This window comes from Parasteatoda tepidariorum, chromosome 3 (genome assembly GCF_043381705.1).
Source record: "Parasteatoda tepidariorum isolate YZ-2023 chromosome 3, CAS_Ptep_4.0, whole genome shotgun sequence".
Classification (NCBI taxonomy): Eukaryota; Metazoa; Arthropoda; class Arachnida; order Araneae; family Theridiidae; genus Parasteatoda; species Parasteatoda tepidariorum.
The window spans coordinates 41,140,923-41,167,120 of NC_092206.1; the positions used below are offsets into that span (position 1 = coordinate 41,140,923).

At 29.4% G+C, this 26,198-nt stretch overlaps 1 protein-coding gene across 1 annotated transcript in view; it reads left to right on the plus strand.

Annotated features, from left to right (window-relative positions):
* Positions 1–200: 200 nt before the first annotated feature.
* Positions 201–26,198, plus strand: part of LOC107453431 (nephrin) — a 259,466-nt gene continuing 233,468 nt past the window's right edge. The window contains exon 1 of the mRNA XM_071178517.1: positions 201–403. The gene's annotated coding sequence lies outside the window, so the exon portion shown is untranslated. The remainder of the gene's footprint in view (positions 404–26,198) is intronic.

Here is a 26,198-nt window from a genome sequence, read left to right on the forward strand (position 1 = left end):
CGGTATCCCCGGTCCAAACGCTCTGTTAAGCGTGGAGGTAGCGGGTTCGAATCTCGCCGTTACCCTGGATGTATTCTTTGTGATGTCTTTCTCTGAATTGTTCTATCTGTATTTTCTACTTGACAATGACTTATAAGCCTATATTGAGCACACAAGTCAGCAAATGTATGTAATTTCAATAAATCAAATAAATAAATATCGAAACACATTTATCTCCATACAGTGTTAAAGAAATTTTAAATTAACTTAAAAATGAACAGATTTTATTGATGCTTTTATTTTGTTATTGGCGACACCTAATGTTAAACTATGGGAAATCAACAGAATTCAGAAAATTGCCTCATGCCTAAATGCCTTGAATAATCCATTAGTCACGTCTAAGAAAATAAAGTCTGAAGATCAAGTAAAATTAATATGCTATTTTATAATTATTGAAAATTACTTTCTTATTGCATACGTAATCATTGAATATATTAGAAGTAGTTTATTTAGTAATTGCATATTTTAAAAAAAGTTATAAACGTGTTTTTCAATATGGTAAGGTAAATATCTGTTTACTTTTTAGGTATTATGCACAGATGTTTATCTGATATATACTTTAGTGCCAAATACTAATCAGTACATTGTCAGATTAGATTTCGTAATACAAATAGTATTTTTATGTTTGTTTAAATTGTATACAACCAAAATTTTGTAATTAATACGTAAAAAAAATTGTATAAACATGAAAAGTAAATGTATGTTCTAGAACTTTTTGCAAAACTATTTTAGATTTTTTTAAAAAAAAGTATTATCTAAGGTATTTTATCATTTCGTGGTATATGTATATTTAAATTTTTCTTTTTCATTTCTTTGGGAATTATTCAACAATTTGTGAAGTTCCGATGAGGTAGAAAAAAATTCACCTTTTGGAAAATAGCTCGTAAATACAAAATTCACCCGACGTCTTATAAATACAAGAAATTTCACTTAACTTTTCCGAGAAAAACGAAATACATTTTAGAATCTTTCGTTGTGTAAGAATAGAGTTCTTTTGTTTCTCACACTATTTTTTTTATCTCGAATCTAAAGAAAAAAACTAAATTAATTCTGTTCACTGCGTCCTATTCTTATTTCATGTTATTCTAGTATTCTATATTTGAAATTACATGTTTCTTTATTTTTAATAAATTTTTTCTAAGAGAAATATACAAAAAATAAAAGCAATAATGAAAATTGAGGATTGTATAGTAGATTGTATTTTTTCTTGATAATTCTAATAATTTGTAACTGCACTACTTATTTCCTAACAGTTGAACTTTTTGTTTCAAAAATAAGGGAGATAAAATTTATTATCATTTGGATTATTAAAAATGTCTCTGTGCAAAAAATAACATTAAGAGCGTAGAAAATTAAGTAACCACTTTTATGTGTGTATGGTTAGTGTTCCACAACCTAAATGTTTTGCTTTCATGCATGGCTAAATATTGTAAAATGAATATACAAGCTCCATTTTAATTTGCAAAAACGTCCCTTTTAAATAATATTAATTTTTTCATATTATGAACACTTAAATTATGAGGATTTCCTATGTTACGCATATGTGCATGTAAGTGATCTTTAACGTTTAATTTGTGATGGATTAAAAGCTTTACTTTTATCTGTTAAATGGGCAATTAAGTACTAATTAGGTAAATAATTAAGAGAAAGTACATTAATCTGGTAGAATTATTTGTAACGGTCTCAGTTCCTTCCTTACGATTTGAAAGGTTGAAATATTTAGCATTATTGAAAATTGTGTATAAGAATTGAACTCAAAAAATTATTGAAATTTGGATTTCTTGGTAAGTAGACTTTAATGCCTCAAAAATAAACATGGCTTTAATTTTTCTGAAAAATTATTGCCAAATATATTGCTGCAACAAAACTTAATGGTGCTAAAAATGATGTAAACTAAACGATCGATGAGGTAAGCATATACGAGAATTTAAAAAAGATCATGGGGTTACTTTTGACTTGGTTTAGGCTAAGTTATTGCTTAGGTAACTTTAGGATTACGTCTCTGTAGGTTGGTTAAATAAATAATTCTCAGGAAGAAAGAGTCGTGGCAAAATTAAGAGCTATGGGCAATATAGTGATGAGACCTAGCTTTTTTCAACGATTACATTTTAACTTTAATTTAAACCACAATTTTTTTTCCGAAAGGTGCTTTTTGAATTTCTTTCAATAACAAAGCAATAAACAGAAGTAGCATATTGCCTGAAGTAAAAATGCTATTTTCATAAAAAGAGCAATCTCCGTATCAATTCAAGAACGTGGCTTATCATTATACTGCTGTGCAATAGAGAAATCAACGTAAGAAAAAAATATATTTGGCCTTTTTGCACAATAAACTTCATATTGCAAAAAAAGTCAAAAATGAAATTTCTTTAATCATTTTTATGAAATTCTATTTTAGCCCTCAAAGCATTAGTAATAGAAAAATAAAAAGTTGCTACGCCAATTTTCTTGAAATTTATTGTGAAGCTTCTGATGTTTTTTTTTTCAAGTCATTTAGCAATATGACCCCATGACCTTCAAATAACAGTTTTCTGCTGATAAGTAAGAAATAACATTATTAGCTATTTTAAACAGAAGTAATATTTATTTTAATGCGAAATGCATGTATTTTCATTAAGGCTTTTAGTGTTTTAATTTAAAATTTTGTGCAACTGCAGATAAAAAGAATTGGCAACTATTTATTTTCAAATAAAAAAGAAATGTACTGTCTTCACGCGAAATAGCAGTAAATGCTTCTAAAGTTCTAACCTTTTTTATTTTAAACTTATTTTATTGTAGAAACGTTCTTAAACTTATTATTTCTGATTTAAATTTAAAATTTTAGTTTTTTATTATAACTTTATTGCTGGTTAAATATTTTTATTGTTAAAAAATATGCTTTAATAAGTGCATTGAATAATTATAATTACGGAGGCAGTTTTTTTTTAAATTTTATTTTCAATATTCACATAAAATTCTTAAATCAGATGAAAGAAAAATCTATTTTATAAACATGCTTACGTGTTTCATTAAAATGAAGAAAAAATGATAAAATGGCTATTCTAATTCAAGTAAAAATTACCTTTGTTCTTGAGGCATAAAAAATCATGCATGCTTGAGATTAATACAAGTAAAGTTTCTTTACTAGCAAAATTACTTTTTTTCCGAAAAAAAATTGAAATAATTTCGTTCTTTTTTAATGGAATACAATTCTAGATTTCAATTATTTTTTGGAAAAGAAATGTGAAGATTATTGAAAAGAAAATGTTCGTCAATTGTTATTATAGAAAGGTTATTTCGCTGATAAAAAAATATTCTCTAATAAATCTTCACTTTAAATTCAAAATAAATCAAGCATATCATGAATAAGGAAAAGCAATTTGAATCTAGGACTTAGATAATGAGATGAATAATACTTCTGTTGAATTCTGAAAAAGAAGAAACGAATATTGCTTTATCATTTCAATTTTGTATGATTTGACTATCGAGTTTCATTTTCAAAGTAGAAATATATTTTTTACTTCATACTGTATAGGGAAAATGTGAGATTATTTTAAGTAACATTTTATTTTTTTCAGGCTTTCATGTCGTGACTTTTCTGACTTAAGAAATATTATCTAAAAACTCCTTTTTCAACTATACTTATGCATAATCCAATACTTTTTTTTGTTATTAATAAACAGTTACTACATAATATAGCTCATTATTTAAAGCTTGTAAAAAGTGCTTATTAAACGTAATGTTGTAACGTCGATTACCGTATCCTAAACTATAAAAGAACATTAAACTTCACCTTTTAAACACGCTATAGTTCTAAGTTAGCATTAAAACATTGCATTAAAATATTGCACTTGATTTTAAAAATTAAAAATTTGTGTTGAAGCTTTCTGACTCACAATATGTTCTCAGCTAAGTTTAGATAGTATACAGTATTGATTTGAAGAAATTATTGTAAAGCGACGCATAAATTAAACTTTAAAAAAAATAAGAAACTGCATTTTTAAAAGTAAAAAAGTGAATTTTGCTTAGAGCTCCCAAAATTAATTTCAGTAATTTCAATCATCCTATCTTTAATTTGCTCTTAATTTTTTAAGTTTTTAATTCTATCTTTTAAACACATCATAGTTCTAATCTTGACATTTAAATGGAAAAGGCTTCCAGAACATGTTTCAATTTCTCTGTTTAATTCACACGCTCCTTCATTGGATTTCGGAATCTTAGAATTTCAGAGAACTTCTGCTTATCTTGCACATCAAAAGAAAGTATCAGATTTGAATAGTTCAATCGTCTGTCTTTTTTTTAAAATTTGTTTAAATAATTTCGGTTTTGAATTAACTGAGCAGTTGCTGTTCATTTCAGTCAACATTGTCACATCTGACAAACTGACTCAAGGTCTTTCTTTCTTTTGCGTACAGAAGACTGATAACTAGAAAGAACTGTTTTTGGAATTACGTTTAGACAAATCAGAAATTTTAAAAGGTGTTGCAAAATGTTATTTAAATTGCTTAGAAGTTGTAATGAAAAGTTATTTTTTTATACTTATGTCTCTATTATGAGCTTTCTGTCCCTGATTAACTGACTGTGTAGGTAATAAAATGTGCATATCTGAGTGATTGACAGTCCCTAGTTTTTTAAATAGTTATCGTTATATGTGGACTGATAGATTTCTGTTTAATTTGGGAAATTTATTTAATTGCTTTTTTCTTTCTGAGTTTGAAATATTTAATTGTAATATATTTCAAACTAATGTGAATGAACTCATAAATAATCAGAAATATTCTAAAAATTTCGTAATAAGTGCACTTGAATGATGATGGCATATTTAAAATATATGTAAAAAATAGATATTTAATTGAATCCATTCCAAAAACGTTATACAGGGTGTCCCAAAAGGTCTTTTACAAACTTAACATGCTGGTCTGTCATATCATGATGAACAAGATTTACTTAGGAACTTGCGTCCGAAAATTAAAACTGCGACCGCTAGAGGGCGATAATTGCACGAAAACGGGAGAGTGGGAAAAGCAATCATTTCAGGCGTGGACGTTGAAGGAGAAGGATGAATGAGTTTAGTAACGCAGAAATGGCCGACATGCACTGAACGCCTTGACGGAAATACCTTTAGCATTTTTTTAAAAAGAGTTTCGCCGGATTTGATGGGTGACGTTCCAGCAGCTACACGCCGAAACATCATTTTTCAGCATGATGGAGCGCCTGCCCACTTTACCTACGCTGTTCGAGAATACCTCGATAGGATTTATCCTAATCGCTGGATCGGTAGAGGCGGACCAGTCCCATGGCCGCCGTGATCTCCCGACCTGACTCCCCTGGATTTCTACCTGTGGGGACACATGAAGTCCACACCTGTAACATCGGACATGGATCTTATCGCCAGGATCGCGGAAGCGGCAGCACGTGTCCGTGACACTCCTGCCCAATTTGAACAGGTTCGTGAATCCATGCGCCGACGCTGTGAAACGTGCATTGTGGCGAATGGAAGGAATTTTGAGCATTTGCTGTGATGTTTTATAATAAAAATCATATTAACACCGCTATCGATATCATTTTTTTTCTTCTCATCCAAACCTGCACTTATCGCCCTCTAGCGGTCTCAGTTTTAATTTTCGGACGCAAGTTCCTATGTAAATCTTGTTCATCATGATATGACAGACCAGCATGTTAAGTTTGTAAACGACCTTTTGGGACACCCTGTATATTGCGTATCGTAATAAAATCCCTTAATATAAAATTTTTAGAACACTTGTTAAGCATTAAAATAAAAATGTCGCAAATTAATATTTATACAAGGAAAAAAAATGATCTTATAACCTGATAACTTGATAGATAAAAAGATTTAGTTGCAAATAAATTTAAACCCCTTTTATGTTTTTGACACATAAAACAGAAAATATTTTAGTGGTGATTACTCGAAATTTTTTTTTTGGAAACTAAACTGGTTTTAGCCTCCCCCCTCACCATCCTCCCTAGAGATTCGTCATATTTCAAAAGTGGTTTTTAAATGATGTGCATCCTTTTTAACAAATATTTTAAAAGTATTGTTGGAATATAAATTGAGAACAATGATTACAGAGCATCCTGCATATTTTAGTAGTTAAAATATATAAAATTTAGTCACTGATTTAGAAAAAGCATGCAAAAGAGAGTTTTATGCGATAAGAGATTTTGATGTACATAGTTATTCATTTTAAGTGAAGGATTATTTTATTTCTACTTTTTTTATTTCATTTAACTGATTTTTTAAATCCCTTTTTTTCCCTTTTATCTAAGCTGTTATAATTGTTATTTGCTAGAAATGAAAACATTCCGGGTATAAAGTAGGTAATGAAGTAGGTTTAAAAACGCCTTAAGTAAATTGAAAATGATTCATTTAGTTAATATTTTTCTAGTAAATTTTATTGTAAATGTTTAACTTGAGAAGAAAATTACTTTTATAATAAAAAAAGATATTATAAAAAGCTTGAACTTTGCCGGGAATTTTTTTTTTGAAAAAAAATATCCGGAAATTTTTTTCTAAACTAATTAATCAGTTCAAATATATTTGGTGCTTTTAAATATTGATTTAGAGGAATAACTTTCAGGTATATTTCAAAAAGTAACTAAAATGTTTAATGTGATGTACTTTAAGATAATACTGATTCGCATAAATAAAATGAAGGAATATTTACTGAGCATATTTTTTTTATTTTCAAATTCGTGAGATATAAAAATTTTAAGAAGTACATTTAAATTTCATATTAAACTGAATTCAATTTTAAATGAAGCAAGTGATGAAAAAACGAATAGTAATTAACCTATTTTGCTCTTACACGCTAAAACATGAAAACTAACTCACACTTGTTTTCCCTTCATAGTTTTTCGTATCTTCATTTCTTTACAAAAATTTAAAATTTATACAGTCTCTTTTTACAATGAAATTAGGTTTGAAAATTTTTGCAATAAAGTATTTTGCCCATTTTAAAACTAAATGTTTTTATAAGATTTTATTTAATAAAAGGCGGTTGAATAGGCTGGTTGATTAATCTCCATTCATGAGCTTCAAATTCAGAAAGGTTGATTTTAAACTGAAGCATTTTTAACTTATAAAGTTTTTTATTGAAAAGTGACACATGTTATTTAATTCATAATTTTAATTTAATATAAGCTTATGAATTACAGGTTTTCTAAAAATTACCGACCAAAAAAAAGCATAATAAGTTGCGTGAGGAAATAATCATACTTCATTTTTTCAAATTCCTTACGGTAATTATTTATTTATTACAGTTACGAAACTAGTGCAAGAAATTTCAAATTTCACAGTTTACATCTGCAAGGAATTTTTTCACACAAACTTAAGGTAAGCATTTTGGTATTGCTTATTATTGCGTAGCGATAAAACAGAAATTCTCCATTTATCATTATTCCATTTTCCATTAGTCTCAACAATTATAGATGAATAATGGTGACAAAAAATTAAGAAAAATATATCTTTATATATATATTTCGTCTGTTCGTGTGTATGTCACTGAACTCCTCCTAAACGGCTGGACTGATTTAAATGAAATTTTCTGTGTACCTTCAGAAGGATTCGAGAATGGTTTAGATTCACAATAGAACATTCTGCCACAAACCGTTCCAGCGGTATCAGCGAAAATCGAAATGGAATTTTCTGATTGGTTAAAATTTAGCCATTGTTTTAAATTTTGCTGTACCCGAATCAGTTTTCAAATATCTTGAAGATAACAACAGTGATATTTTCTATCTTATAGCTCTATACATCATAGTCTTANAACTCACACCAGGACAAATTGGTCAGCTCATATCAGCAGAAATATTCATGACGCCATTGATCCAGAATTATTTCAGATCATCATCCAAAATATGTTTCATGGTCGGTGTGCATCACCATACATGTCTGTTTGAAAATGCACTAACGATATCCTAGAGAATTAACTGTTGAGACTATCACTGGTTTTTTCACCATTAAATAAAATTCTCTATTCAAATCATAATCACAAATCTCATTTACACACTTAAATACAAAATTTAAATTCAAACTGAAAGCTTTGCAACGCACGCAGGGTACAGCTAGTATATATATATATCTGTATATTTTCTGAAACCTAAATCATTGATTACTGAGATGCATTTGCCTCAAATGTCTCCTAGAAAGGCTTGAGATGGCAAATGTAGTACTCTGTGCATTAAAAAAAATTATGTATATCAGGCTCATCAAATCTGGTTAAACTCATTTGACCATAGGAGTCAATTCATGGTGGCTTCCTAAAAGCTCCGGATGGTAGTCAAAAGCCGTCGGCTATATTCTTACACGGAAAAATTAACAGCTGAATAAAATGCAAAACCTTGACTTAGAATCAAATCTGATGGTGAGCTATAATTGTCAAACACGCAGAACATTACCCCACCACGCTGACCATTAAGGTTTAAACATTTGTTTAGCAAATATTTATATGTAATTCTATTTCCTGAAAGGGTCACAGTACCCTTGCAACAATATTTTTTTCAAAATAAAGGTATAATCATTCATTTTGGGGATGCTTTACATGCTCATTTAACTTATAATCGATAATTTATCTTAAAAAAATAAACTGTTTATTTATTTTTTTTAAATTTAAAAAAAATTGAAAAAAATCAATTTTTCTTAAGGCTTTAAAATTCTTAAGGCTTTCTTATTTAAACATATTTTCAATTTTTTTTTCCTAGTGCTTACAATATTCATCTTACTTTCGTGCATTCATTTGTTGATACATGAATTAGAATATTTTTTATAGATTTTGTAAAAAAGTTGAAAAAAAGGTCAAAAATCCCTGTTAGGTATACATATCATGCTGTAAAAATTATAATACCTCTTAAAATGCTTATTCCATGCACAGTTAAAATAAGTGTATTATACTTTAAATAAAAGAGTTTACTTCAAAGCTTTATCTTAAATAGGAAAAAATCCTTAAGGATTTAATTAAGATTAAAATACAAAATTATCATCTATGAGAAAAAGCACTTTAGAGTCAGTCTGCTGAGCAAGGTTCTGTATTAGGGCTATCCAAATTCATTCATAACTTTTTTAAAAATGTAGACAGAGAGATGATTTTTTTCAGTGCATTTGAAATAGTTCAACGTTCCATTATAAGCAATAAAATATTTTAATATTTTAGTCATTTTTTGGGTACTGTGACCCCTTAAAAGGGTAATAATAATGCTCTGGAGATTTTGCAAACCATATTTATTGAAAATGATCACTTTTTTTAATCGTTGTCACAATAATAATGATAAAATTGTGTTTTTACCAATAAACAGTGGAAAAAAAGATTCAATTGTATTTTTAAAGTTCGACATTCTATTTTTTTCATTTTAACCAATATTAATATTTTGGATTAATTGGCATGGTTGAAATTTCTTTTTAGTATTTGTTTATATTAAAAAAGGGATATCGCAGAGATATATCAAGCAAAAAAATCGTCTTGCTTTAAAAATAAACAAATATGGCTACATTTAAAAAATTGAAAACATATTAAACAACAAATGAAATACTAAGCCACCTCTTTTAGAGACAAAGTTTTTCTAATGCATTCATTACATTGCGTGTCACTTTCAACGTTAGGACTGAGAGGCTGTCTGACATTCGAAAACCCACAGTCCTAACACAAAGAAGTTCAAATTTCCTGCAATTGAATAGTTGTTAACGGACACTCAGGGACATAGGGAGAGTTCCAAAATTTGGCGAATTATCGATATATAATATAGCAAAAAATGAAGCCTACCCCACATTATTAATATTAGATTTCGAATAATCTGACTAAAGTTTAATCACCAAAAGAACCGTGATAATTTAGTCATCAAAAAGACCACGAGAGTTTAATACAACCATGTAACCGAAATATATCTGTGGTTGGAGAAATAAAGTAGGTAGAAAAATAAAGTTAAGACTGGATTTTGATATTAGATTTAGTCGCAACACTGAATATTTATATTGAATTAAAAAGTTAACCTTTACGTTGATTGTGAAGAACGTAATAAATGTTTTTATATTCACTGTTTATGAAGTGTGATAAAAATTAAATTATTGATTTAATTTAATTACAACAGGATTACAAATTAGAAAAAATATATGAATTCATGAAATTAAGCGAATTTTAAGAGCCAGGAAATATGTATTGCTACAATGGCTATTAATAATCATCATAATTGTGCAATATTTATGAAAATTATGTCACCTCGCATTTATTTTTCAACAAGTATGAATATAATATATTGAGGTTAAATTTTGGTAACTGTGTAAACTAGTTAAGTGCAAGTGGTATTAAGTTTACCTAATGTATGTCTTACGACTTAGTAAATTTAGTACCGGAAGGCAAGGGTCAACCATCCTGCAAGGATATCAGTGATTTACACCAGTTCACTGAATATACTTGACACTTCGATTATAGGGATATCGATGCACTGCTAACGGCATTTAATTGACGTTGAACTCTCCACTCAAACGTCATTATGCCGCATTACCGACTAAGAGTAAGGTATAAACTAGTACCTCTCGCTTATCTAGAAAATTACTAAGAGAGGGTAGTATGAATTAGATATTCTGATTTAAGACATAGTATTGTATCTTGTAACTAATTCTCCTTAATAATCCCCTAACAATTCTGAAAGAAACTGGTTGTTTACATAAATAGGTATAATTATCATCAAATGTGACATGTTTAGTTATTATCAATGGAGTACATATTTTTTCACGTACACGTGTTGTTTTTTTTAACATTAGTTAAAAAAAATCTTCAAATCAAAAAGGTAAATTGGAAACGATGCTTCTATGCATCTCATTTGCAGTTTCGTACTTTTTTTTCTTTTTCTTATAAAGTATGAATGTTGTCTATTATGATAATTCTACTGTTTTTTATGTACAACAACCATTTTTACAAGAAATTATAATTACCAATTTTTACAACTTTTATCATTCTTAATGGAATTAAAAGCAAAATTAATAAAAAAACCATAATTAATAATGAACATAGTTAAAAACATATATTTGCCTAATACAGCGTTATAAAATAAGAATGTCAGCGTTCGGAAAGAAGTATGTTGTGATCTCTAGTGCAAATTTACCACAACTGCAAGTCTTTTTACCCATAAACTACACCGAGAACGCTTCAAACAGACTATTCCCGGGCGGCGACTTTCCAATCTAGCAGCCCTTAATGCCTTATTCTTTTGTTTGGAGCTTTCTTAAATAAAAAAGAAACTTAACTCCCAACTTTTTTCAGGTAAGTTATCCGAGTTTAAATAGACATGAAATCTTGCCTGATAATTACGACCAACTCCAAAAAATTTCCAAAGTAGAGAGTGAGTCATTAAAGGTTACTAGATTGTAAATTAGAGTCTAGGCTCATGATCTAGTGCAAAAACACCAATCTGTAATAAGTACTTAGAAATACAAATGTGTCTGAAAGAGATTTCATTGATTTATTCAGTTTCATCTCTAATTAGTAAAAAAGAAATTTAAGGATAATAAAAAAACGGACAAATATATCTTAATATTAATTTCAAATATTAATGAGGTTTCATCAAAACTTTGAAAGTAGAGCCTAGTAATCCTATTCTTTTGAGTTTATGATTTTCATTTTTTTAAATGTGACTTTTTATGTATTGCCGAATAGTAATTTTCTCGGCTTCAATATTTAATAAAAAATTTCATTTGTTTTAGTCGCTCCATGAGGCATTAAAGTTTCTTACACTTTGTGATAAAAGTTATTTCGCGAACTGCTTTCATTTTGAAGCACTTATTACATTCCTTTTTATGAAATATTAAGACCGACTTTATTAATACCAAGAGATCAGCTGAGCTCTTAAATGTTCTGCATGCTGAAAAATAACAAAAAAACGGGTTTAAGAGAGGAAAAAAAAATGACCAAGTTTATTAATGCGTAAAACTTTCACAGATGGAAGAGTTCGAATTTTAACTATATATTGAAGATCAATAAGGAAGAAATACTGCCTCAAGCTAATGGTGACATTTAGATAAAGGGAAAGTTGATCCCTAAGGAGTCTGTAAAATCTTTAGAAAATAAAATCAGAAAGTTAAAGAATTCTTGTCTGTGTAAGAAAAAAGAAAGCGTAATCGGAATAAAATCATTTTTCTTTCTACCATTGATTCAACGTTAAGAAATGATCCTTTCTCGGTTTGAAATGCGAACAAAAAATGGCATTAAATGAGCGCATTCTTTATTAGTTGGTCCATCGAGACTTGTATATGTTAAAGAAGTTACTAAAAACTAGGAGCAATGATTTTATATATTGTATTTATAAGATTATTTTTAGCAAAAATGGTCTTTTTCTTTTGAAGGTTACAAATGCTGAAAATAATTAAATTCAACATATTTAGATTACTTAAGTGTCTATTTTGGTGGAAGGCTAACAATGTAATTCGGTATATGTAACATGATATCGACGGAGAATGTGCCCAATACATGGCGCAATTGATGAACGGTAAATCTCGTTTCAGTTTAGATTTCTTTTTAAATGTAATTTATCACTGTAAAATCTCCATTATATAAAAAAAAATAGAAAAAAGAAGATTTCTAAATTCAAAGAGACTAGGTCGATAAAGCTGCAAAGAAAAGGAAGGATGCTGCGTGCAAATGAAACGGAATTCCAAATAAGCATAACTTGGCTGAGCTCGTTAAAGCGTGTTTTGCACATTGAGAATATGCTATGATAATTTTTCTCTCCGATGTGTAATTTTGCTCTTGGATTTTTCCATTTTTATCTTTTCTATCAATTCTATAATCGCGTTTATTTTGTATGATTAAAACGAGAACTATTTTTAGTTTCCTTTATTCTATGATCATATTTTTTTATCAGATTTTCATGCAGTTTCATGTTATGTTCAATGTTATTTAGTTTGAACGGACTCATTGTTGTAACAAGTTTAATTTATCACTATTGAAATATTGCTTTGAATGAATTAAAAAAAAATTTTTTTTTAGAAAAAAAGTAAAAGGCTATAAAAAATCTATGGTAGCTAACTTAAGAACAATGTATACTAAGCATGAAATTTAGAGAAGCTAATGTTGTGTGTTACCCTTGCGGCATTATAATCTGGTATATAAGTGTAATAGAGTTTTACATATGTATCTTAGATTAAGAAAATAAACACGTGGTTTGCGCTGTACAAGTATCGGGAAAAGAAAAACTTTCGTGAGTTTTCGCGCCTTTCTGAGGTTTTTAAAGTACAGAAATTCGAAAAGCATTGTACTTTTGTCTTGCAGAGTTATTCCTTTTTATGACTTTCTTATGTTAATTATCTTTTTGATTGAAATTAGCTCTCTAAATTTTATTTCAATTAAAAGGGCAATGTGAAAGCAAAGATTAAATACTTATATACAGGCTCATGTGTAACTGGTTTAGCGTGAATTTCTTCCCAAGCAAAATTAGTCCGTTACCCTTTGTCAGGTTCTATGTGAACATAATGTAACTACCTATAATGAGTAAATTAACTCACATTACTCATTTTTCTCAGTTTTAAACAAACAAAAGCATTTCTAAAACTTGTTACCATGCCTACTGTTATAATGATCATTATAAAAGCTTCAGCTACAGAAGGTAAGAAGTAAATAGAATTCAACTTTATCAAGTAAACGGCCCCTTTTATGATGATAAATAGAAATTTTTATTTCTAATTTTAATTGGGATAACTTTCGGTCAAGGAAAAAAAAGCATGATTTCTGAGAAAATTCCATACACTTGTTACAATAGCTATACTTGTTAGAACTACCTGAAACCCAAGGGCCTGTTTGTGCGGGGAAATTCGTATCCAGATTCTTAACTATGAAGACTGAAATAAATGGATTTTGATTTGGTATTATAAAAAACTATGATGGGGTACAAAAAAAAGAATTTAAAGCAAATTTGTTGATGAAATTCAATGGTAACTGTGCAAAGTTTCAAGGTTAAAATTTTGTCCTAATATAATCTGAAAATAAATTTGAACCAAATCTGAGTAAATACAATATGAAATTTTTTAGATCTTTTTAATTGATTAATTTTAAACTTCAATCAGAGTTGAATTTTATTGAATTTGTAATTTTTTACCTGTTTATCGTCAATGAATCAAAATGATTGCGAAGTAATCGTAGGAGTTGCTGAGTGAAGCAAGCTGCTAGTAAGACACCAAAATTGCATAAATTTATTAAAATTAATAAAAACCGTGTACAAAGTATTATATATCAGTAGTATGTAATCATTGCTAGAGAAAGTTGCCAAAAATATTTTTTAAGAATTAGCGTTTAAAAAATTGATCAAGAAAATTTGATTAAGACTAATGTACATTATTAACGAAATATGACCTGTATTATTGAGAATGGAATTAATAAGTATTGTTTTTAAGGTAACAATCTCTTTATTATCAAAAAAATCAAAATGGTTGTGAAGTAATAGTGAGAATTGGTGAGAGAAGCAATCAGGTTATATATTGCCTCAAGAAACATACATTCCTCGAAAGTGAGATTGCAACACCAAGAAATAATGCACATAGCGTCATCCAAATTTCAGGAGCGATAGTAGTGAGGTGGATATGCAAATGATTAAATTTGCGCACGCATCTGATCACGTGGTACGCATATTCGGACTATAAAGGCCAGCAACTTTCCCTTCTCATAAACGGCATCTGAGGTTTTGCGTAGCATTTGCGACTTTCGAAAAAGCGTAGAAAATGCCTCTAAGACGTCGGCGAGCTCAATACCATCAGTTAACGACCGGGGAACGGGACCGTATTATCGAACTCCATGAACTTGTTTGTCGCTGCGCGCAATAGCAACTCGTGTTCGGCAAAACGTGAGTACCATCCAACGTTGTGTCACACGATGGATTCAGGAAGGTCTACGTGCACGCCGAAGAGGAAGTGGTGCGCACAGGTGCACGTCAGAGCGCACAGACCGGCGTATTCGCCAGTTGACTATTCGAGACCCTTTCTCCACGGCACGTGCCATCCGATGCCGGTTGCCTTCAGGAGCAGGTGGATCTGTGTCCACCCAAACCATACGCAACANGTATTATGGAACTCCATGAACTTGGTTTGTCGCTGCACGCAATAGCAACTCGTGTTCGGCACAACGTGAGTACCATCCAACGTTGTGTCACACGATGGATTCAGGAAGGTCTACGTGCACGCCGAAGAAGAAGTGGTGTGCACAGGTGCACGTCAGAGCGCACAGACCGGCGTATTCGCCAGTTGACTATTCGAGACCCTTTCTCCACGGCACGTGCCATCCGAAGCCGGTTGCCTTCAGGAGCAGGTGGATCTGTGTCCACCCAAACCATACGCAACAAACTGCATGAAGTACAGTTACGTGAACGGGTGCCAGCAACAGGGGTACCGTTGACCACTTTACACAGGGCTAGACGCCTGCCATGGTGTCATCGTCATCGTACCTGGACCATCCAATGGCATCGGGTATTGTTCACGGATGAATCTCGTTTCTGTCTGTGGAGAAATGACGGCCATCGACGATGGCGGCGACCCGGAGAACGCTACGAACCAGCCCACTACGTCGAGCGTCACAACGGTCCTACACCGGGCATCATGGTTTGGGGTGGAATAATGTTTGATCGCAGAACGCCCCTGGTACACATTCACGGCAGTTTGACAGCGGACCGCTACGTCACACAAGTTGTGTATCCCGTTGTTCTGCCCTTGTTGTAGGGCGCACCCAACACAGTATTCCAGCAAGACAATGTCAGGCCGCATGTCGCACGGCGAACTCTTAACAGCCTGACTGGATTTGACATCTTTCCCCGGCCGGCAGCCTCTCCAGATCTGAATCCCATGGAACACCTATGGGATCTCATTGGACGTGGCATGAACAGAGGACCAATGGCGCAAACCATCGATGATCTGCGCACAGCAGTGAATATGGCTTGGCAAAGGTTACCTCAGGCAACCATCAATGGAGTCATTGATAGCATGCCTCGCCGGATTAAGGCCTGTATAGCTGCCCGAGGTGGCCACATTAGATATTGAATAAATTGCTTTATAATGATTTTATTAGTCTGTTTTTTTAATCATTTGCCTATCCATCTCACTACTATTGCTCCTGAAATTTGCATGACGCTACGTGCATTATTTCTTGGTGTTGCAATTTCACTTTTAAGGAGTGTATATTGATTATAATAGAAAACTGCATGCACGACATATAAAACTTTCGTCGTCATTTTTTAATGGAAATTACTCATAAAGCATTTAAAAATGGCAAATCAAAAAGTTTAAGAAGTCTCCATTTTGAATGTCCGTGATTATTTTTATGGGCTGCATCTCAGATCACTTTCTATCCAACAATAAAATGTCATCTGGGTTTTATACGTAATTATTAAAATTACTAGGAGGCTTCGCCCCCTGCTCCCTGGCGCTCGCCAACCCCGGAACTGCTTTCGCAGTTCATTTCGGATTGCTTCGCAGTCCAATGCTCGCTTTGCTCGCTCATTGGATACGTGTTCTTAACGTCTAGTTTTTGTATGCTTTTTTGAATACTGAAGTTCCGAAAACTTTTCACTGTAGAAAATTCTAAACCTGTACATTTCAATATTAATTTGAAATTGCAAACAGTTCACATATTTTTCTTAATCACACTATTCTAAATTTCAGTTGTTGAGAAAAGTAACTGTTGTAAGTTTTGTTTTAAAGTCTTTCCCACCANAAAAGCGCTATATGTTGAGCCACCTCAGCTAGATTTGGCATGTGACATTTTTAGCGGCAATCATTGGTCGATTCGCCATGTAAGAGAAATAGTAATGTAAACAAAACAAAGCAAACGTTGCCACCGGCGGAAAAAAAATACAGCCAAAATTTGGGAGCCACGTAAGAGAATTATATATAATAGATTAACTGATTACAATTCAAAATTTTTTCATTTTATTTTTAAAAAGATTATGGCCCATTATTGAGTCTATTATTGATTAATTGAATAACTCATCATAGAAAAGGGCTGCTTGACATTTTATTAAATTTCGAATTATCAGCTGAAATTAATTTTAATCACAATTTTATTAAACACAATTTTTTAATCGATAACCTTTTTATTCAAAAGTAAGTTCTATATATTTATGAAGTTGATTACAACATGCGTTTAAACTTAATGGTTTGCATTTTTTTATTTAATATTCAGTTGGTACCATTTGACAATAAGCCATTGAAATGCAATGGGTAAGAATTTTTTGTCACATAATGTCACATTTTTGTCAAATGATAAATTCAACTATCACAATACAAATGAAGTATTAGTCTATGTAACGAATTATTAGTCTATGTAACGAAGTATTAGTCAATGTAATGAAGTATTAGTCTATGTAAAGAAGTATTAGTCTATGTAACGAAGTTAAAGTTGAACAGTAAAAAGTAAAATAGTTTTAAAAATTGGCCGATTTTTCGAGGAGCGTGTACTAAATTGCATACTAAAACTTCTCCCAGATATGGATAAAGCTTTTAGGGAGGTTTAATGGCTTTTTATTTCAGATTATAAAAAGTACTAAAAAATATTGGTTCTACAAAAAGTCTAAAAACGTATAAATTGCAAAATATTTAGAACATTAAGCATGTCTACTCTTTTTTATAAGATTAATTATTTGAGAAATTAAAAGTGATGCATATTTATAAAATGACTTGTAATGGAGTATACTTATGAAATGACTAATTTTAGATTTTTCTCTGAACATAGAAAACATTGAAAAATTAAACTAAAGAGCCTCGTCACCGTAGCAATGAATTCTTATCACACAATCACGATATAATTCAGTAATTAATAAGAAATCTAAAACGCAATGACAGTTTTTTTCCTTGTACATAGCCATACGAACGAATTGTCGTAGAATATTTTATGATCTGTAAAGTTTTCGTGGAAATAAATCATATGGGTTTCGTATATTAATTTCGTATATTAATTTATTTAATACGTAAAGACGTCTTTATTACATCCTCAACTTAGCGAAAAATTTATAATATATGAAGTAAACAGTGAAGAGCAAAGGAAGACACATTCAACAAAGAGCTATGTAAAACAACAATGTTTATAAAATAAGAAGCAATAAAACTAAAAATAGTATATTGGATGATATTTTAGACAGAATTTTTAGGCAGCAAACAATTATTTTAATATTTTCTTAGAAACTCTAAATGATTATTTCCATTTGATAGGCATATTAAAAAACAATATAAATAATTCACCATTTATCAATCTCTTAAAGAAGAGGCCAACCTTAAAGAAGTTAGCAGCTTAAAAATAGGTCAAATTTCCTCAAAAGCTAAGTTCGTAACACATATAACAGTTCTCAGAAATTTGGAATTTGTACTGTGGATTTAAAAAGCAATTCATTTTCTTATTATTTCTTATATGCTATATTTCTTAAATTCCACATCTTATCTTAACTAAGAAAGCTAGTTTACGAGAAGTTTGAATTTTCGCAAAAATATTCAAAATTAAACTTGTTCAAGATATTTTTATACTAGAATAGTTTAATAAAATATGTTTTTAAAAGCATTAATTCATTTTCTTCTTATTTTTTGTATGCTCTATATAAAAGACATTCCCCACTATGTAATGCACAATACGTTAAAGCAATATTCCATGAAATATTACGTTTTACCAAATCTTTTTCGAACAAATTATGAAAGATAGTTTATAATAAATTTGTATTCTCTCAGGGATATTCAAAATTAAACTTGTTCAAGATATTTGCATAGTAGAATATTTTAATAAAATATGTAAATTTTTTAGATCATGATTTTGGTATTGTACTCATAATATCAAGCTTTAAAATTATTAAAAACTTTTCACGAGAACATCTTTCCCCTTCATTTATAACTCATTATAATAATAAAGGAGAAGTCACGCTGAAGTTACATTTCACAGGGTTTTATTTTCATAATACAACCCGAGAGTTCTAAATCTAAGTATCACAGGGGGTTCTCCTTAAATTCTAAATTCCTTTTGCGCCTCCATTTGCCATCTAGCGTAATGAGATGTGCAGGACGCTTTAAAATTTAAACGAATTCAGAGTAAATCCTGCAAACAATTAATTATTCATGCGGAGAAGACTTCTGAAAACCGTACCTGTATATATTAACTCGTTCGGCATTTTCCAAGATTCACTGCACATTCCACACTGGGAGGGACAAAAGAAAAATATTTCTTAGAAATTGTGTACGCCACAAGGCACCGCTACAATGCAGCCTATCAAATTCTAATCTACGCAGAAACGAATCTTTGCCTCACACTTTTGAAAGCATGTTGTGCATTCTTTGATTCTCGAATGACTTGGAAGGAAACGTCTTCATTTATATTGAAAGGTGTTCCTTTGCATCTTGAACTTTAATTCTTTTATGTCGCCTATTCTTATGCAAAGTCGCACATCCCGACATTAAAAGTGGGCTTGTTAGCTGGTACATTTTAAAAGCGAAAGTGTTTTTTTATTTCTGTATTGTCGGAAATGCGTGATGGAATTGTGTTTGACTTTCAAATCCCCATATGAATACAATTTAATTTTGTGGATTTTTTTCTACTTTATAATGAAAAAGACAAGTTCTCTATTTTGCTTGACGTTTTTTTTGTTGCAAATCAGAGAATTTCAAATGTTCTATTTATAAAACAAGTACTAAATTAAAACAGTGTAGTCGTTTAATTTTATAATCGTCATTGGACAGCTGACTAAATTTTGAATTTACAACTACGAATGTTTATTACCGTAGTTTTGTAATTTTGAATCCAATCCATAAGACAAGGGAAAGCTTGGATCAAGTTTCGAGAGAAATTTGCCTTCTTGTAGGACCTTCATGATGCAGCTTACTCGCATTTGCGTTACAGGGAGAGGAAAACTACGGAAACCTCCCACGGTTAGCCTGACAGCCAGGGGACTCTAACCTATGATTTATTCACCACTGAGGATATTTTACGTCTGCAAAGTGGTTTGCCGTCACTGAGAGTTGAAGCCGATTCACCCTATTGGAAGGTGAGCGCTCTATCCCCTTTGCCACAGTGTAGTCATTATAATGAAGTTCGCGTAGTAAAATATTAGCATTAAAGTATTATTTAAATATACATAAGAGAAGCTTAGCGTAATATAGTGACATTCCTCAGATTTCCAAATAATTATCTAAAAATTTTATTCCGTTTTTTCCTGAAAAATCTTCTGATATTTAATAAATAAATTTTCATTAAATATAAGTTTTTAATAAATTTTTTTCCCAATGAAATAATTCTTTTTTATGACAATAAAATTTATGTGGGCAACTTTTCAGATTGCGTAACTACAAATAAATTTTAAAATTTATTCTATTTTTTTCGGATAATAAAAGTCCTAAGTTAACATACTTCGAAAAAATAGTAACTTATAAAAAATGTTTTCCTACTTATGCTATGCATAAAAACATTGTCATGATGCCAAACAAAATTTATTTTTATTATCTGTCCATCTGGTATTAAATGTTATAATAGTGAATTTGTCCATACATGTACGGCTTAGCGAAATATAATAAGCCACGCTTTTTAAAAAGAAATAAATAAAAAATGAACACGCTAATAAGCGACAGATTTATGTAAAATATAAAAACTAAAATTCTACTCAACATTTAATTAAATGTATTATATAAATTTTTATTGTTATATAATTAATAAAATGCTTTAACTCTTTTAAATATTTAAATATAAGAACAGAGTTTATTACACAGTTTAGATAATTAATTATAGAATTACGCATCAGCTGATTAAAATTAGGAATAGAACAGTATTTTGTTGAAGAATTCTTTTTTACATATTTATTTTATACTTAAAAAAACAAAACAATAAATGCAACATCAGCGATGAATTAGTCAATTGTTTACACTTAAATTATTGTTCAGCATTAAACTTATAACTTAAAAATCTAAGTAATTCGAATTAATCGAAAATGAAATACATATAATTCCAAAATAATATAAATAGAATTTTTAATAAGGTCAAAATAAAAGAGCATGGAAGTTAATATAAAGGCCTCTTTACTTAAAAAAATTCATTTTGTATTCAATTCTTAATTATCTTACAAAGAAGTTAACCATTCAGCTTCACTATTTGCTTAGTGCTTTTTTATTATTGTATTCGTTAAAATAAGAGAATACAATCACCGAAGATTAAATACAGATAATTTTAAATGTACTTTTTTTCGATTTATATTCATTGAAAATGGAATTGAATTTTCATTTTCATTAACCAAAACCATATGTTTTTAAAGCATATATTTGTTTGCATAGAACGACTATTTGTATAACTTAAATTAAATTTTCTCTTTTGTTAATTTTATAGAATAAATTCAATGATTAAAGCTTTGTTCCTAGCTTCTATTATGTTTACAATTTTTTTCTGTCATTTCCATTGTTTTTAATTAGTAAGTATCGATGCTATGCACAAAAAATTTATAAATGGTTGTTAAGTTGGTCTTTACAAAAGTAAGTTGCTTTTAATTTTAAAAATTCATCATTTTTAAAAATCTAAATCTTCTTAAGATGATATTAGTGATTTAAACAGTCTTATTTTAGAAATTTTATTTAAGGTATGTAGCGTCTATCATGTCCCTAAAAAGATAATTAAAAATTATTTTCGTAGAATACAACAAAATGTTTTAATTGCATTTAATTAATAATACATTCACCACAATGCTCGGAACACTTTCGGAAGTAAACTTTCCTAATTTAGATTTTTTTTTCTTATTCATATTTATTAATGCATGCAGCATGTGCTAAAATTCTATATTAATGCATTGAAACTTATTCTTGTTTAATCAGATTGATAGTGGTTGAGTTAGTAAATGGTGAAAACTGGTAGAAGGGCATTTGCGGTTTTGTGGTTAGGATTAATGAATTTAGGAATTAGTAATGAATTAGACATGTGTCTTTTTAAAAAATTGCAGCTAATTTGGAAACACATAAAACTAAAACAGGTAAAATAATTTTTTTTTAAGTTTCTTAATATAAGAGCTAAGTTTAATAAAAAAAATTCTTGAAACACTATTGTGATCTATTGGTGTATTAGTTTATTCCGTATCAGTCTATAACCTTGTTATAAACATTAGAGTTATTTATATAAATTTTCAAGTAAATATGACCATTAATGTTTGTGGATTTTTCTTTTTTAATTGAAATCAAAATCACCTTTAGTAGAGCAAGTTGTGTATCTGTATGCAATTTTTGTTTTACTGAAATATATTTAACCCCCTCATCAGTTCCTAGAACTGATATTTTTGAATTATGTAAAAATTTTTTTGACCATCTTCAGTTTGTAAAGAATACTTCAGAATTAAGTCTCTTTTTTGTTATATATAAATGGTTATTAATTTTTAGCAGTTGAAAAAAAATAGAAAAGTTAAAACATATAATGGCTAAAACCTCAATCTAGAAAATATTTATTATAATCAGCTTTAACCAAAGAAATACGTCTTTATCTCTTTTTAAATTTTTGAAAAAAATATAAACCAACGAATAATGAACCATTATTAATGAAGAACTATTATAATTATGGAATACTTAATTATTTAAAAAAAAACTATTTCTAAACTTATTTTAAATATCCCATTCCGAAAAAACATTATTTTTCTTGCACCTTAGTTCTGGTGACATAATTATTTTGATCATGTTTATCTCGACTTATCTAAAACAAATGCTTCCTTCTGAACGTTGTGCAAATAAATTAAGTAAAAAAAAAACTTAATTTCAGCCATTGGATTACTTTACATGTTCAATTAATAAACAAACCTAACATGAAAATAACTAATAGACAGATTTTCTATCCAAGAATATTATTTATAATTCATTATTGTATTTCTTACATTACATTATTTTGAAATACATTTTAGGTAAAAAGAAATTAGCAATAAGAAGTTATATTTCTTAGTAATTTCGTTATGTAATTAATTTTAAATAATTTCTCTATGCACTTTTTTAGAGTAGGGGAGAGTGGGGTCAATTGTAACATTTTTTACTTAACTATTTTTAACAAACAAAAAATCCAATATATTATTAGTATTAATTGACAGACGAGTAAAGTAGACTATCCAGTACTAGAAAAGAAAATAAATACCTTATTTTAAAAGTTATTATATTACTTATTAACAATTTTTGAAAGTCGTGCACTTGTTACAATTGTCCCCTATTACGGGGTCGATTGTAACAGTTCATAAATTCAACTAAAACATAGTTACATATTATCATAGTTGTGATATATTTTTTTATTGATCAAAATAGTGGTGATATTTTAGGAGTAAAAATAATAATGAGCAGAGACCTAAAGGGTTAAACTTTTAACTTTTAAGCGGTTAAAAATTTTAATTTTTGCTGTGAAAGGTGACAAATAAAATAATGCCATGCAACATAATATAAATGATATAGGAAACTATTGGTGGTTCTTAAAGAGTTAAGTAATGGTTTGTAAACATAAGATTATTTATTTTCAGCTGTTACAATCGTCCCTTTACTTATTGTTACAATTGTCCCCAAGACGCCATTTCAGCTTCATTTGTTAAAAACAATGCTAGTTAATTAGCAAAACTAATCTTTTTTTTTTTGAAATGTTAATTAAGGTGTCCACTTACATATTCGGTTAATAATTTTTATTTGTTTAAAGAAAATTACTTTGCTACAATATAATATTCTAATACCAAAAAAAGTACTTACGTAGCGTGAAAATATCTTTTGTGATGTAACTCTTTCAAAAGTACATAAAAATGGTTGCCAGCAGGGGTGTACATGTAGATTTATTAAATACACATTGTGCTCCACCTAGGAACCAAATCTAGAACTCGACACTCAAAATTTTTGCTCTGTTACAATCGTATCCTGTTACAATTTACCCCACTTTCCCCTGTAATGTTCTTATTATTAAATATTTTTTTTATTTAACTTTAATCATCAACATTTTTCACTCCCCAATTTGTCCTTAAGTATAATGATCCTTTTGTATTTAACAACAATCTTCTACTTTATTTTCTTTTTTTTTATTTATTTATTTTTATTCATTTTTATTCATTTTTTCAAAAATATTAACACAATAAATCTGTATGGTTTAAATTAAGACAGATTAAAACTCATACGGAGGAAGACTAGTTTGCTTAGCAATAAACTATACCTGTTCCATTTCAACCCTTTTCAGATTTTAAACACTGAATAGTTTAGCAGATTGAATATATTTTCTCTGAGCAAACATATCTTTTAAATTCAGAGTTTAACTCAGTAAGACGGATTTCCTTAAACCGCTTAGAATGCAGATTAAATATTTGCGAAATCACTATTGTTATAAAACAAGAATGGACTGGAAAGGCTTCAGAAATAAGGAGTTCACGGTTAATATTTCTTTGAAGCGCAACTGTATTGGTAAATATATTCCAATACATCGGGCAATACAATAAATTTTGTGAAATGGAGATATGCCAAATCAATATTGCTTTTATAGTGCTGACGTAATAAGAATTTAGAAAATACAATCTGTCGAAGATGAACAAACTAAATAAAATCGATTTTTCAGCTGTGAAATTTTATCGCTTGGAAATGACAAACAGTGGTCGTTAAATAACGTTATTTTGCCCGGGCAAACTTTTCACGATGCATATCTTTCGTGGAAAAGAAGCTTTTGTAAATAAGGGCAATATTTGGAATTTATTTTGTGTTGGAATGAAAGAAAGATTCTATTCAGTATTTATTGTCTGAAACTTGGGTTTCATTAATCTTTTATTAAATACCAGCATGTATGGTCTGCATTCAAATCGATAGAGTAAACATTAAAGATTAAGAAGCATTGCTTTAGTATAGAATTTTTAAAATGTATATCCTTCCTTTTACACGATTTTAGATATTTTTAACAACTAAGTATGTATATTTGCTATACTTGTTAATATTTTGTTTAATAAGTAGTTAAATTATATTTCTATTTCATTGTATATTTGGAATAATTATTAATCTATGATTATTTAGCAAGAACTTGGAGGAACCATCTAAGTGTTTTAAAAATGCATTTCGATATCAATGTTCTTAAACTATACAGTGTAATATTTTATAAAAAAAATTAAAACAAGGGAAATGTTAAACATGCTAAATGCCATTTCATTGTCATATTCTCTATAAAGGTGAAGATACAGTGTTCATTCTTATTTTGAATGATACCACGAATAATTATCAGCAGATTCAATATTTACTTGCATGTAATTTGTTGTAAAAAAATTTTAGTTGTAATTAATGCTCAATGCTTGGAGAATTTTCACAACAAATGTCTTATGAACATTGCAAAAATTAGTTAAATTTATTCTATTAATGTACGGGCAAGTATCAACATATATCGGGTAGGGTGGGGGGAAATTAAAAATCTTAAATATAATCCCATATTTTATTGCAGATTCATATTCTCCAGAGAAATGTAACCCTATTTTAGCTGTAGGTTTATATATTTTCCTTCACAGATAACGATGTAACCGATAAAAAAAAGAAGGCTACAACTGTTTAAACAGCTTGTATCCTATTTAATATTTCTTAATTTGAAAACAATATATATTATTAGTATTACAATATATATTATTAGAAAGCAATATATATTTAGTATTTTTTTAAAAAAAGGGGATAAACTAAAAAAAATAAAAATTAAAACTTCTTTTAATTTCTTTTAGTTTGTCTGCTCTCCTCATCTGACGTAATTCGAGACAATTATTAATTTATTTTTAACAGCTTATACTCTATTTAATTTTTCTCGGTTTGCTGTGATGTAAAATGCATAAACTTACTACTCATATATGGTTACTTNTATCAAAAAAGGGGATAAACTAAAAAAAAAAAAAAAAATTTCTTTTATTTTCTTTTAGTTTGTCTGCTCTCCTCATCTGACGTAATTCGAGATTAGCTATTTTTAACAGCTTATACTCTATTTAATTTTTCTCGGTTTGCTGTGATGTAAAATGCATAAACTTACTACTCATATATGGTTACTTTTTGGAGAATCCAAATCTGCAATAAGAAATAGAGGCCAGCGGCTCACCTCTCCCCCAGTAGGTGGGGTGAGATGTGTTTTTTTCTATAAATAAAGTGTTTTTTTTAAAAATATGTTTTTTTCTCCACTTTTTTGATCCAATTTAAATTCCCGATATATATACACAAGCATGTTACATATATATATATA